The 15786-nt window shown below is 50.8% G+C and overlaps 1 protein-coding gene across 9 annotated transcripts in view; it reads right to left on the bottom strand.

Annotated features, from left to right (window-relative positions):
- TJAP1 (tight junction associated protein 1) overlaps positions 1–15786 on the bottom strand; it is a 34582-nt gene that overhangs the window by 13547 nt on the left and 5249 nt on the right. For all 9 annotated transcript variants that reach the window (XM_038176914.2, XM_038176906.2, XM_038176908.2 and 6 more), the window contains one exon: positions 344–438. The gene's annotated coding sequence lies outside the window, so the exon portion shown is untranslated. The remainder of the gene's footprint in view (positions 1–343; positions 439–15786) is intronic.

The raw sequence follows: 15786 nt of genomic DNA, 5'->3' as shown, positions 1-15786 counted from the left end.
ACTAGCAAAGGGAAAAACAGCTTCACAACAGTCTAACTGCTCTGCAGGGCAAAGCTGCGAAGCACAGGGAGGGAGAGAGAGAAGCAGATTCAGGCTTCACTGACCTGGTCCTTCCTGGATTTACACCTTCTCTCTCCCCCTCCCGATGCTTTGCAGCATTGTAGTGAGGAGAGGCGTAGTGACACGCTTCTGTCCTGCTTCCTACCCAACACCTTCCATCTCCTCCCCACCTACCTCAAAAAGCTACCGGGACTGGGAACCTGCCCCCACGATCTGAGCATTTCCAGAGACACTCAAATACTCGCGGTGCCTCCAGGCAACTTCCCCTCAAACAAGGACTTACAGATCCAAAATGACGACGTGTCCAAACATCTCTGGCTGCCCGTCTCCGAATCAGCTTTCTCCTGTCAGCATCCAGCAGCATCTGGCCAACAGCCCCTGAAACATGAGAAAGGAAACTCGGTGTCAGTCACCCATCAACACAACGCATGGAAACAGCCAGGCACGCGCAGGCCAACCCACGGCCAGGTGCCGGGATGGGAGCCAGCAGCAAACTGCTGCACCATCCGGCCACTGTCTGATGACGGGACCATCGAGTGAAGCAAGCTCCTTGTCTTCACTGCGTCCCAAAGAAAAAGTGGTGTGTATTTTTTTTAAGCAGCCCTTCAGTGAGCTGGATTCCTCTGCAGGATGGTAACTGGGCTCTGCAAGGCGGATGGTTCTCCTAGGTGGCTCCAGGGGTCACTGCTTCCCAGCCTGTGCTCCTGATCAGCACCAGGGATCAGCCTCTGTCGTTCCTCCATGCGTGCCCCAACCAGCCTGCCACCCCAACCGAGTTTGTTTTGCAGACTTCCTTGTGCCAAACAGCACAGTTAAGCTCTCTGCCGGCAGTGAGTGGGCATCATTTGCAACCAGAGACAAACCCAAGGTGGCTCAACTCCCCGTGCCTCTGTTCAGAGAGCAGACACTCTCTGCAGAATAAACAGACCTTGTGCTTCAAAGCAGAAAAGGACACAGGCACTACCTAGAGGTTTAAGACAGCGCTATTTCTGCCCTGCACTCACCACACTATTCACAGGCTTCTCTCTATGTGGAAGCTTGCTGTCAGGTCCACATTTTGACTAACCAGGAGAAGCTTGGCTTTGTCCTGGAGCTACAGCAGCAGGCAGCTCTTCAGCCCGGTCTTTGCCATCCTAATTAGCATTGTAACACAAGAGGAAACTTAACCTCCTGATCCTTTTTTATCTGCCCTGTCCATCTCTCATCGGCAATGTCCCTTAGGGCTGCTAGGAGGAGAGCTGTAAATGCTATCATCTGCACTAGCTCCAATTCTTCCATCTTCTAGCTACTACCCACAGCCCAGAGTCATTTCTAAGCTCATTGACAGAGACAGCTTCACTGGAAGAGCTCCCTGAAAGCCACCAGGCTTGGGTCTGCACCCCGACCAGCCTCAGCAATAGCCTTGTCTTCCAGGCAAAGCCACGAGCACATCGAGGCTCTGAAGACTGCAGTAGAAACCTAACAATTTGCTCTGTTAATGCAAAAAGCTGCTGATTCCTCCACCCCCTCACAAAGAGGAACCACACAGCCCCTCTTTTCACGGTGACAGTGACTGAGCGCAGCTGTGTGTGCACGCTTGACTAGTTGCTGCTCTCAGGCAGCAGCCCTCTGTGTAAAACCCACCCTCTCCGTCTGCAAGTGGCTGTGTCCTCTGTGAGGCTTGGGAAAGGCCAAGACTTTCACCAGACACCAGGAGCAGACATGGTGCAGCACAGAATGGCTTGGGCTATTCCGTCCAGGGCCCGCAGAGCCCAAAACACCACCTCACTCACATCACGTTTTCTCCAGTAACACATACAAACCCTCTGGACAACAGGGAAAAAGCATCAAAGGAAAAAAATAAATAATATTTGCAGACACTTATTGCCTTCCTGGTACTTGCAAAGTCCCTCCAGCCCCGAGGTAACTAATAATCAGCTTTGGTTTTCAGACCAGGAGGCGCACGGTTAGCTCTTGTTTGCTGTTGGAGCAGCTGCACGTTCCCTACAGAAGGGCAGAGAAGGACTTGCAGGGTGTTCCTCATCATTACCTTCTCATGTCTTGCCTTTTCTGATCCCATAGAACAGGCCGCTCACCAGTTCAGGATCAGCATTTCCCTTCCTTAACAGAAATAGGGTGACTACACTGCAGAAAGTGTCCCTTATTTCAGGCGTTGTCATCTTTCCAGTGTTTTCCTTTTTAAAGCAACGTTTCTTTGATCTTGCCCTATATTCAGAAAGATAAACTTGTATGACAGGGAAAACACACTCCATAGCACCATCACAGCCCCATTTGTTTCTAAAGCAACACTACGGGAACACTCATTGGCTACCACCAAGTCAGAGTACTCCAAAAAAACACTCCAATCACGTACTCATGTGTAAAAATAATCGCTGCTACGGTCCTGTGCCACAGAGCTGATCATCGCAGCTAACCCAGAAACTTCACACTGTTTCAGCCAACCTCTAGTGCAAACACAGATCCAGCACCAAAGATGGGCACAGCCCATTTTAATTTCAACAATTTCTCCTCGCTTGCCTCCCGAGAAGCAAGAAGAGGGGCTTGTCACTTGCCTTCCCCTGCGTATGGACAGAGCCAACCTTCGCCTCCGCGTGTCTCAAGCCAGATGAAGTGAGAAGCTGCTGCAGCAAGCCTGATGGAGACAGCTAATCAGAGAGAGAGGAGATGTAAAAACTGCACCAAGAGGTCTTGCCTGGGACAGGAGAACAAGCTGCCTGAAGTTAAAAGCAGCCCCTGCAGCCTGCTCGTGCCAAGCACAATGGAGAAGGATGGCAAGGTTATTACAGGACGCTTTAACATTTAATGAGAGCTTTTCATTCAGGGAAGGAATTCCAATTAAAAATATGTTCAGATCCATCCTGCTGCTAGTTACTTTGAGGCTGGCTTTAAAATAAAAGGATGACAGCTCCCAGTGCAGAAACTTGCTTCTCGGTTCTGCCTGCATGTTAATGCGCACGATTCAGGGCTGAGTAATAGCATTATAGTGACTCCTGGATTAAAATTGAGTTTCAGGAGGATTATTGCTCATTCCTGCCTTTTCAGACCAATTAACCTTGACTGTTAAGCAGAAATCTCTGCTCCCTGCATAGGAAAAAACTCCAGAAGATACCAACAGAAAGGGATCGGGCTAGCTGTTGAACAACAGGCCACGGAACAAACCCTGCTTAGCACCTAACATGTTTCCAAAGTAAATGAAATCCAGTCTTATGTAGTTCTGGCTGAATATAAATACCACTGGGCAGCACATATCGTGTGTCTGTCACATCCATGCACCCTGCGGAAGTCTCTTCCATCTCAGAATCAGACTTCTCTTAGTCCCATCCCTCTTTCTACAATACAAAGACCCCAGTGCTGCCAATTCAGCTGGACTCCCTACCCTAAATATGCATTAACACAGCGCCTAGAGTAGCTGGTAAGAGCAGCTTAGCTTCCCTAACCCCTTCATAAAAGCCAGAGCAGATCAGCACTGCCCAAGAAACACTGCCATGGCTCACCCGTAACTGGAATAGAACACAACAGCTGATTAACATCTGAACAGGAACAGGACAGGAAGCGAAGGACCCGAATACAATCCCCAGAAGGAATGTTAATGGAGAATAAAAATACCCAGGGGAGATTCTGACCAGGAAATGAACGCGAGCTTTCCAATGCATAGACGAGCATAACCACCTTGAATGGCTACCTCTGAAACCGCACAAGAACCAGCTCAGCAAAAGGTCACCTACACAAGGGGCTGACGAGAGCCCCTCACCCAAAAACGCTGATGCACCAGAATTCAGCTCATTTTGTTCAGCCATCCCTTTGGGTTGAGCTCTTTAGGTTGTTGAGTGATCCTTTCAACTCTCACAAGGTGATTTAGGCTGCAAGCCTCCCGAGCACTGTTATCTTTGCACCTTAGGTTTCACTTCCTTCCCCGCTCTGTCTCCTTACCTGGGTTCTTTTCAGATCTTCCACAGGAAGGCTTCAGGAGCACGTTTCTTAAGTATTTCAAGAGATGTATGCCCAGCCATGAGAAAACTGCTCGTGGAGGTTACGAGTAACCTCAGAAGTCCCTGAAGATAACTACATGGGTCCTGCTAGTAAAAGCAAACCTCAATGTCCTAACGATATTTATCTGGCAGAAGCTGGGAGATGACATGAGGGAAATCAGGGAGCCACGGCCTCACCTTTTCTCTCAGTCACTAACAGGAGAATGGCTACATTAAGCAAGCAACTGAAGAGAAGCGAAAGAGGGAGTGGGTGAGCATTTCTGTAGAAAATCAACACGTAGGAATCCCCTTCCCGTGCCAATTCCTCCACTGTGTAGGAGAGGAAGGAAAAAAAATAATTTTACGTTACCTTCCTAGAGCATAAAATGAAAAGGCATCGGTTAGGACAAACTGGGAACAACTTAAATTTTTCAACAACCTACAAGTGGCCTTCTCAGCACCTCTAAGTATTCCCCCAAGCCTCATGAAGCCCCCAGCAATCCTCTTGTTTCAGCCCACGGGTTCCTACATTACGAGAAAGCTGTGGCCTCCGATTCTTTAATTGCAGAGACCGAAAGTCACCGAGCCACAGCCGAACAGCAATGCGAGGAAATGCTCCATTACTGCAACCGAAACACAGCCTCCATCTAGGAGCTGTGGCGGTGCACAGATGGCCCACACGCCAGGCAGTACCCACACAGACTGACAATGGAGCACAGCGCCCCATTTGCATAACTTACAGAGGACAGATGGACAAGCTCGTCGCAGCGACCCAACCTACAGAGGACTCGCAAGGTTGCAGAGGCTTTCGGCACAGCCCCGATGCGTGCAGGTGGTGGCAAAAGCACATTTCAAGACACGAAAGGCATGTTTATAGCAGTCGGCTTTCTTCAGAAATGCTGCCACCACAGCCAGCCTTGCGGAGTAGTCCACGTGCCAGTTTTGTTCCCGTCCAGCCCTCGCTCACATGGAGCAACTGGATTCATCCTTTCCGATGGGAAAGGGAACTGGCACCTGTAGGGCTCCTGTTGTAACTTCTTCTTTAGCCATGAGTCTTGCAGAAGTCACCCTGCATGCCGAGTCACGTAAAATATGGAGCACGCTGGGGTGAGGTGGTGCCTGGGAAGCACCATTAAATTACGGGAAATTTCTCTCCAGCTCTGCGTGGCTGCAGAAAAGCCCTGCACAAACCTTCTCAGCCATCCTTTAAAACACAAAAGATTTGAAAAAGCTTTGAGATTCTGCTTTTGGCTGACCGGGTCTGCGGGCACTTTTACTGGCAGGCTGAGGAGCAACCCCAAGACAATATTCCAGGGGCTTCACACCTGCGCTAGGAAAGACAGCCCCATTTGGTGAGGGGGAACAATGACTTTAATCACCCGATAGGACTGAGAATGCCCAAGCTGCAGGAAGGTCTGCAGGGCTCAGAGTGCCCATCCTCCAGCGACACAGCCACAAGGGGCTCTTTGATTCCCCGCTCACCCGGCCGCAGCCCGACACGACAAACCGCTCAGCACGTAATAAAAAGGAGCAGCTCTCTCCCCAAGGTCTCGTCTCCATATACACTGCAGTAAAGTCAATTGAGTTAGGAAATAATGTAAAGTGGTATAACCCTCCTGGGGAAATGTTTTTAATTCAGTTTAAGAGCACTTTGTGTTGAATCAACTTAAGTTAAATAGATAGATACAAGACAAACGAAATTAAGGATGCCTATACAAGAACGCCGCCCTAATATAATCACAACTGTTTCTAATCTGATTAAGCTAAGTCAGTACAACTTCCCTGCAAAGGCATAATCCTTAACAATACTGCAGTTAACCCTTTTTGCCCTTTTCTGCTTCCTAAGGTTTTGTTGCTTGATTTTTAAGAAACGAGATAAAACAGAGAATGGCATCTCTCTCAGAATCAACATAAGCCACCCACACCGCTCGAGGTACATTAAGGAATTAAAGTTATGACATTTATAGGACTTGGAGGCTTTACTACTCCCATGCCAACTAACCATCACGATGCCAAGCCCTGCACGGCACGGAGCTTTCTCCTTTCTCCACAGGCAAGGGGCACAGGGTGCTAGCAAGGCCGTGTGCTGCACCCTGCTTTCCAGACACCCACGCAGCTTCTGCTTGCTGATGTCCAACAGCTCAGACACCGGGAAGGGAATGTTCCCCGCTCTCTCATTCCTAAAGGTATGGCTCACCAGCAGCTTATCTGAGTAAACTCTTTGGAGCATGTTTGCTAGTTGCCCCCAGGCACGGTCTTACTACTGCGCTGCTTCCACGAAAGTCTGAGGTTCTCCTGCAGGAAGCACATGCACAAAACAAGGCTGAAAGCACAGGGCTGCAAACCCACACCCTGAAGTCACCTCTCACCCCTCCGGCTCCCACAGCATTTCCCCCCGAAACAAATTTGTCAACATTAAATTCTAGCAACTCCAAAATTACCATTTTTCTCCCCTCACTCCTCAAGTTTCAGCTATCTGAACCATTTCTCCCTGAGTATCAAGACTTAATTTATCTTCAGCCTTTTGGTGCCCTCACTTCCATCTCTACGGGCTTCTCCAGCGTGGTCTCTGAGCTCCCTCCAACCTTCCTCACACCCCCTCCAGCCACACAGCCTTCACCGCTTGCCTTCTCCTGGGACCGCTACCTCCTGGTGCAACCACTCTTCCCTGTTCAGAACAGAAAGATAAATGGAAAATACTCTGAGCCCCTTGCAGAGAACTAAATCCCTCCTCAGCCATCGAAGTAACTGTGCCACAGCCCTGGACAATAGGGTGAGCCGTCACTTCAAGTTCCAGGAGCAGCACTGAAATCAACCCGAGTTTCAAGTCCGTTTAACTTATTATTTTTTTGCGAAGAGCTATTTTGAAGCTCTCATCCCACGGTAACACTGTAGGGCTGTAGGTACATGCAAGAGATCAGTTGCTAAGGGAACTGCGCTTCCACGTTTTTCTATTTTACGAGACTGAAATGTAAACTCTCCGAGGGCCGCAGGTACATTTTCCCATTAAGCTGCTTGGTCTCAAATCTCAGATGGATACCAGTTGCTTCTAGCAATTACGAGGTTTCAGGTCCCCAGTACCAGAGCCAGGATTCATGCTCAGCACTGTGTGAGACAGGAGCAATTTCCCCTAATCAAGAAATTGAGGCACCAGGAGAGAAAACAGCTTCATGGGCTGCGTTTGCTGAAATCCCACGTAAAGAGAAACAGCCTCAGCTGCCATAAAAAATTGAAGTGCGAGAAAATTCAGCGAGGCAGCCTCATTTCTTGCACCTAACCCAGGAGTGATCCGGGGTAGAAAGAAGGAAAGTGCACGAGCTGAACACCTACCTGACAGCAATGAGCTGAATGGGCTGCAATTCTTTACAGCCACAAATAAAGCAGCTATCCTGGTCCAGCAGCGGGAGAACAATAGTGGTACTATTCTCAATTTTCTCCGCTGCTAGGGTTTAATCCCGGCAAGAATCGCTTTGGTTTAATTAGCTTTTCCCTAGCAGATGGTCAGATGTGAGAGGCAGAGAATGGTACGGGCTTAGCTGTTGTGTGATTGTGCAGCTGCAGCTGTAGCTGAAGAGCTAAGCGTGGCCAGGAGTCCAGCTGTAGCCTGCACGACACCGTCCATCCCTGCCATTAGCCAAATGGCAGCTTCCTCTTTTTCCAGATTAGATATCAGGGGCACTACCCAACAGCAGGCAAACAACTAACACACCGCCTCGCCACCATCCCCTTTTCTCAGGGAAAACCTTCAACCCTTCCTCAACTCCAAGTCCCTCTGTCTTTGGTGACACAGAAGCACATTCAGAAGCATTGCCATGGAAACCCGGGCCATCCCCTGCGCTATTTATCAGCGAAAATCTTCCAGCAGAGAAATATTTTATGATCTCTACTGCGCCGAACGCAGACAGCAGAACAAAGTAAAATTACAGGCTCCAGTGCTGGGTAAGGATAGCGGGAGGTCATTCCTCCTTCAAGCACTCTGATCCTCGCCTCACCTACAGCTCCTCAGGAGCTGGCAGGGAAGAGCAAGGTGGCACTGAGAGGAACAGAAGGGGCGTTAGGGCAACAAACCCCATCCAGCCGCAGTCAGAAACGAGGAGGGCGTTCACTGCCCTCTCCCCCCCTGCTGCTTTCTCTGCAGAAGCTGAGAGCGCTGCTGGGCCCAGCAGATTTAGGGCCTGAGCCAAGGGCAGGATCGGGCACAAAAGCTGTCTCAGCTCTGTCAACAGCAGCGCGGCGTGGCTCCTGAAGCATCTCCTCTCTTTTTTGTGGCTGTCTCGCTCCCTCGTCCCATACCCCAAAGCTTCACCTTCCCCCTCTGCAGGATCTTCCCTCTGACACAGCGTTAGCACTCTCCTCAACCATCTCTTTCCACGTTTGTCATCGTTGCTGACACCAACACTGTTCTGTGGGAGGTAATAACGAGCACAAATTGTCCCAAAGGGCAACCGCAGCAAGGCCAGGCACTTCTGCTGTACCACAAGGTCAGCGTGTCCAGACTAGCACTCCATCCCCTGCCTGGCACTGCTCTTGTAAAACCGAAGCGCCTGGTCTTCGCCGCTGTTATCCCCTGGGATAGTACAAGCCTGTTAATTATTCTGAGGTTACGGGAAAACATCTTCTCAGCAGCAGAGGTGAGCACTTCACCATTCTGCAAACTACGGCACCGCCGCTCACCTCTCCTCCAAGGGGCTCTGCGAAGATGGTTGGTACCGGCTGCCCTACAGAAAGCAGGCTGCCAGGTCCTGCGTACATTTTTGTGGGGAGCTATCACAGGAAAGCACCCGGAGGGCTAGCAGGTCGCCACTCATCCGAGGGCAAAGCGAGCGGAGGAATGCCAGCGCACTGCCAGGCAGATGTGTGGAGGTGTTTGTCCAGCGCCGCTGCCTCATCCCTCTGCTTCGTGCAGCTACAAGAGCTGGGCTCTAGAGTCCGTGACTCCGGCCTCAGGAATGTCTCGGCTGGAGGCACACCACACCTGCTGCCGGCTCAAGGTACTCCGGGGTCAGAAGGATTCCTGGTACTTCCCTCTCGGGCCGCAGCGCTGTTTTCTGGGCCCTGTCCCAGCAGGGGGAGATGTAGCTGCTTGGTGAAGGATCCTGCTCCAGCCGCAGGAGCACATCTCCCTGGCAGAGGTGCTCGGGACTGGACACTGCAGCACGAGGACCTGGATTCCTACACGCTCCTGAAGGCCTGCGGGGAAGCTGAACCAACTTTCTTTCCTCAACATATTAAAACTCACTGACGGGGAAGCAAAAGACCACGAATCAGTCTCATTCCTTTCCTGGCAAGCGGAAAGTTGGATTAAATATTGTTCCAAGTTCGCCATTTCTGCAGCAGTTGCCCATGTTGCATGACAAAGCCGAAAGACGCAACAATTACATACACCTAAACGTTCAATCAATAACTTTCCACCTAATCCTGTTTCATACCTATTTATATTTTGTTCCACTTCGTGTTGCCACAGGAGATGTTGTTGAATTTGGCATCGCAGAACAGAGGAAGGAAAGCAAATACTCAAGCAACACGCTTTCTCCTGAACGCCCAGGTCTTAAAAGGAAGGTAGAGAGCCAGCGGCCACTCGTTTGAAATAAAATGCATAGTTTGTGTAAAATCAGGGGAGAAGAGAGCCCCATGTGAAAGGACTGGAAATTATCTGCAATCACAATTGTCTTTTGCAACAAGTAACGTGCCCCTGATCACCCACCACTGAGATCCTGCTTTTCAAAGCCGTGCATCTTTCCTAAGAGCCCGTGGCATGGAGCAGTCTGGTGGCAGGAGCTCTGCAGCAGCAGATCCAGAGATTGTGGCCCTGGCCAAGAAGTAAAAGCGATGCTATGAAGGCAGAGAGCTACCAAAAGTCAGTTCTTTCGTGCCTGTTGCTGGCTAAGGATGGCAGTAGGGAGGTTTTCTGCAGAGGATGGACCCGAATATGGAGATGTCTGGCTGGTCAGAGAACTGAAGGCTGCTAGAAATTGCCAGAAGGGGAACTGCAAGACTGGAAGATCAAAGCCAACTGGCTAATGAGCTGGAAAGCTCAGAGTTTGCAGCAGGACACAGAAGACGTTCCGCTGTTCTTCCCACAAACCTTGCGCCCATACTCGGATTGATGCTGACAATAGAGGGCATTTTTCCCCCATGCCAGACAAACAAAAGACTTATGTAAATAGGACTGGGAGGGCTCCCGTGACAGCGACATACAAAACTTACTGCCTGTTCCTCTCAGGCATCCCCGCAAGGATCCCAAATTAATGCGTCTGCATCCTGACCTGCCATCCTGCACCAAGCTTCCAGCTCTTGAGGTACTAGCCAGAAGAGGAAGGCTTCTCCAGAAGAAGCTGGGGCAGTCAGGCTGCAGCAAACATGTGTAAGAACATTTATCCCACTGGCTGGGGGGAAGCACTCCTGCCCAGCTTAAATCCTGGGCCCATTGCACCCCTGGGCAGGCATTTCATGCAGTTTGTACGATGGCACGAGTCACTCAATCGTTGCTGATTACCAAGAGCATACAGGCTGCAGGGGGACAGGCCAACCTTGATTGGCCTTATCGGCATGAATTAAACCCTACAACACACCCGAGCAAACAGGCAGCTCCTTCGGAGGAGCAGGCATGACTTATTTTGCTGCAGCTATAAAGGAAACATCGCTGCTAGGACATGCCCCTGGAGTGACTGTGCCGCTCGGCTCTCCCGCTGCATTCCTGGGGTTGTTTAGCATGGCCTCAGCTCCAGCCTCTCCAGCAGCAAGGAGCCTGAACCCTGAATGCCATCTGCAAACGCAGCCAGACTCCACCTCCTGCGTGCCTGCAGGCCACCAGGTGTGGCCAGGAATGGCACAAGCTACACACCAAACACACCTTTGATGTGGAGCTGAAAGCACGTAGCCGGGGGGCACGAACAGCACGCCGCGCCGCGCTGACTCCCAGCGCAGGAATGTGGCTGCAACCACAGGCCAAGGAAGGCAAACACATCGCATTCCTCACCGGGCAGGGGAGGAAAACAAGCAGCAAGCCCACACACCCGCCCGGCTGACACCCGCCACGCTCCCCACGCACGCCAGCCCTGCCGCTGCCAGGACCCCGATGACAGTTTCGGCCTCAAAGTCTTTTTTGGGGCCTTTTTGAACACTCCAGGAGGCTTTGAGACACCCTAAAAAGCCACAGAGTGAGGCAGCAGGGCTACCCGGTGTGGGGATGTGAGGAGCCATCAGCAGGGCTGGAAGTAGCCCTGAGTGGGAAGCAAGAGCTGCCTGGGAAGGGAATTTCCCTGCCTTTTCCTACAAGAGGAGGGGAGATCTCAGCACTGAGCCCTGCTGAGCTGAGGGGGCAGAGCTGAACAGGAGGCTGACTTCGCGCATCAGGGGTGCTTGGAAGGGTCCAGGGCTTCCTCCTCGCCAAGGCAAGCACTCTGCCTGAAGTCAAGCAGCTTCTCCCAGATGCAATCTCTTCCTCATTAATGAAGCCCTTCCGAAAACACTGCCCTCCTGCCCACAGAACAGCCCTGATCTGCACTCTCTGCATCCTCCTCCCCTCCTGCAGCACGGACACCGGGTCACTGACACGACCACGAGAGACTCAGCGCACAAAAATCCAACACACAGCTCACCTCTAGTCCCAGGACCTCACTATTTTAGGGTCACCTTAGGTTCTAGTCAGCAAACACTTTTTTTTTTTCCCCATGGGCAGCTCCTGGAAGTCCCAAAAGCTTTTCAAAGAATTCGGTTTCTAAACGGGAAGTTGCTCCTACGGGATAAAAGACGAACCAGGAGGTAAAGCTGTCAGCACTCAAGCCTGTAAAAGGAGGGCTGCGTTCTGCATCTCCTGCTCTGAACCTGCACTTACCCCGTGGGACACAATAAAATGCCAATCCCTGCCTAAAAACCCATCAGCCAGGGGAACGGCCTGGGATGAGGTAACAAGAACGGAGCAGATGAGGCCCAACAGCCTGCCCCGTGCCCATTAGGATCCAAGGCCTCAAGCCACCTACCCCCTCCCTGGCCGGGAGGGCAGGCTGCTGTACCAGCACCGGGAAGAAAGAGGCACGAAAGGCTGGCTTTACCAATAGATCTCTATCCGAAGATATAAATAGAAGCCTGGCAGGCTTTACAAAAGCGCCCGACCGGCTTGGGTGCCTAAATCACCGCATGCAGGAGAAAGGGCTTCTCCCCTCCTAACCGCCCCATACCTCCCCAAACCCCAACCACCACAAGAAAACCCAGTGCCGAGAGGACGGCAGCCCCTGCTGCTCTGCAGGCTGCCAAGGGCCCTTCCCCTGCAATCCACTTGGGCAGCGACTGCCCCCAAAATCCTGCAAGCCTCGACAGCGCAACCCGCCGTGGCCACGGCCCTCCGAGCATTGCCACCAGCCCACTTCCCGGAATAGGAGCTGCCCCTTCAGCCTCTCCTCTCCCTGCCCTCCCCCTCCCAGAGCTTTATTTTCCTTTATTTCCAAGGCACAACCCTCCCTCTGCCACCGGTGGGCGGGTGAGTGGGGGAAAGGGGCCCTTTATAACCGTAGTGTTGCAATCTGCCAGCTCGGCCAGGCGGCCTGTTCCCGCCTGCACCGTATTAAATACCTTATAACTGATTACACCCCCATGGGGCATGATTAGCAGTCTTCAGAGAACAAAGTCTACTTTCATAAGAATAAGAACAGACACGTACTGCTAACCTACTACACAGCTGGGCAGGTGAGGAAACAGAAGAAAGAAGAGGCGGGGGGGGAGTTAACTGTATGGCTAACTCCTATTCTTCCCTCCCCTGTTCCAGGGGCTCTGGGTCGCGATTTCCACTGCCCCGAATCCTTCCCTTTGGGTCTGACCCAGCAGATTCGGGTGATACAAGCTCGTAAATAAACCATCTGCTGGGCAAAGTCCTCGCCCCGAGGGGTAAGGGCTTGAGGCATGAGGCTGAGCTTTGCTCGGGGTGACAGCAGCAATTCCTTCCCGGCAGCTCCAAGAAAAAGGGGAAGGTGAATTCCACAAACAGCATCGAAAACAGCACCACGGAGGGAAAGCTCAAAATACGACCACGTCCCCACGCCCCTCTAACATCTAGGAAGCCTACACAAGCAGGAGTGAAGCAGCTGATGCGATCTCGAGGTTAAGAGCTCAGCAGAGTCAGGCAGTTTTTCTCCTTGTGGGGAGGCAGCAAACGGGAGGAAAACCCTCTGCAGCCGGGCGAGATAAGAGGGATCCCCAAACACACACAGTCCACACACAGCGCCGCAACAAAGAGCCAGCTTGATGGAAACTCAGCCAAGCTGACACGGAATGACCCACAGCTCATTAGCAGGTGCCTGCCAGATCTCAGATGCCCACACAAACAGCCACAAACTTATTTGGTGCTATCTGGCCTCCATCTCGGCCAGGCACAAGGAATCAAACAGACTGCAAAGCCTTTTACCAAAAGGGAATTAAAGAAAAATACAAGCAGGAGGCAACTCCTAGGCTCGGACAAGGCTGGGATGAGCCCTTCCAGCTGCTCTCCCCACATCAGGGGGAGAGGAGAGCAAAGCATGAAGCTCCAGGAAAAAGTTCCTATTTCTGAGGGATGCCATGCAGCAGCTTCAGCAGAGCAGCGAGAACCTTGCTAACTGCATCCTTCTGGAAACAAGTCACCTGCTTTACCCAGAGCCCATTTTCTCTGCCAATGGCCCCCTGGATGTTTATGCTATAGCCTGGAAGCGCTCACATTCAGCTGATGGGTCTGGCAGGGGGTGCCTCGGTGACACATTCCACCCAGATTCTTACCCAACCCACCCAGGAGAGGATTTGTGGCTGGAGACACCACGCCAGCCATAAACGAACTACTTATATCTGCATTCCTCAGCAGCTGCTCCGTCACCCAGCACGCAGGAGGTATCCGAACCCCATTATCTGGTCTCATTTGTACAGCAAAGGCTGAATATTCTCCTTATTACGCAAAGCCTTGAGGCACCGGCTGGCTTTAGGCTCTGATGTATGTAGGAGCATCAATTCACGTCGAGTTATGAAACAGATCGTGCTTCTAGGGTTTGGAAAAAACGGGAGGTTTCACCATAAGCACAAGTTAGTCATTGGAAGCTCCTGGAGGGAATTTAAATTATCGCAGACAGCACAAAAATAGTTTCTCTTTGGAAGCTGAAATGGCAAAGGTGTAATAAATCCAGGCGGCATCGTAAAACTTTTCCTGAAGGCTTCAGGTTAGCTGTGAAGCCCCAGATGCCCTCCTATCATCAAATTCTGCCACCACAGCCTAACAAAGGGGAAACCACTCTTCACACACACACACGAATTAAATAAATAAACAAACCCTGTAAAGCCCTTCAGCTCCTAAGAGACAAAAGGAGTCTGCTTGCATTCTGTACATGCGATGTATGTTACATTTATATTTTTGTATGTATGTGCACATACTAAACAGAAATATATGAGTAACGTTTTAACAAAACACATTTTACAATTACTTTTTCCACCCCCCACCACGCCGGGCAGGCATTTGAGCTCCAAGGGGAGCTCTGCCACCCGATGCTCTCCCTCGGCTGCTGTACCCTCAGCGATTCCCCACACCCACCCCCATTCCCCGAGTAAATTGCCTTCCACAGCAGAGAAGCACTCCTGCTATTCCATTACGGGTATTCACCAGCAGGGCAAGAGCCCCTAATTTAGCCCCGCACGGGCCTTCTGCAAACTGCTAATCCCCGCTACGCAGCTGTTTTTCAGATGCACGGGAATGAGCAAACCGTAAACGATTTATGGCGCGTGGCAGGAAGACTCCTGGCTCCCTGCGTAGGCGGGGTTTTGGGACAAGATCATGCTTGGACTAATGTTTATATTGCAAGTTGTCAGTTGGGCAGTAAATCATCTCCGGAGCTGCAGAGCAGCACAGTTCTCTGCATCCAGCCGGAGCCTTGACGACACTGCGTCCTGTTACAGCCATTTCAGACTCACCTAGGACCCTATTACAGAGGCATCATAACAGGAGGGAAAAACAGATACACTCACGAGTAGGTTCTACAGAAATTATGCAGTCTGGCCTGGCTGACTTGCTTCCAGGAGTCAATCCAACCTGGCATGAGAAGTTTTCCCAAAATTACACTCCCTGCTAGCCCCAGAAGAAAGAGGATTGAGCCCTACACAGACATCTAGTAACAGAGCGTATTTGCTAGCAAAATGCAGTTAGCTGTGAAAATCCCTCTCAAAGTTTTCACTTCCTAGTATTTGCTTAACCATAGCGCAAGCAATGCCTAGAATCTCAGTTCTAGAAGTTCAAATAGTTTGCATACTTCAGCACATGAGATGCTTTCTGCTCAGAAAAACAAAGGTAGGAAGTGAACTTGAAGTCCATTCGAAGGAAGGTTACTTAAAACAACTCTAATTTAAATACCTATCCTGCCATTTTCCATTACCTTTCCCCCATTTGACAATAAAACAGAAGGGGGAAGAACCCTTAAATAAGGAAAAAGCAATAAGTAAGATCTATCAAAAAAAAACAAACAAAAAAAAAAAGCCAACAATAAACAACCAGAACAGTAGAATCAACTGCAATCACTTTTCACTCATTTAAGATTAACCAGATTTCAAATCACCTCCCCAGAACTTCCCCATCAAGCAGCAGCAGAGCCCTCGCTAATGAACAGCAAAGCTGCAGGATGAAATCTGATTTAGGAGACAATGAAGCAAGGCGTCTTTGGGAACTGCACAGAGCTTGTGCAGCGAGACATTCCTGGGTCTGAACAGTTACCTTGTGTAGCACACGCTAAAATAATGGTTGAAAATCTCGCTG

This window comes from Anas platyrhynchos, chromosome 3 (genome assembly GCF_047663525.1).
Source record: "Anas platyrhynchos isolate ZD024472 breed Pekin duck chromosome 3, IASCAAS_PekinDuck_T2T, whole genome shotgun sequence".
NCBI lineage: Eukaryota > Metazoa > Chordata > Aves > Anseriformes > Anatidae > Anas > Anas platyrhynchos.
Note: the sequence above shows the minus strand (reverse complement) of the source record. Positions and strands in the feature narration are given on the sequence as shown.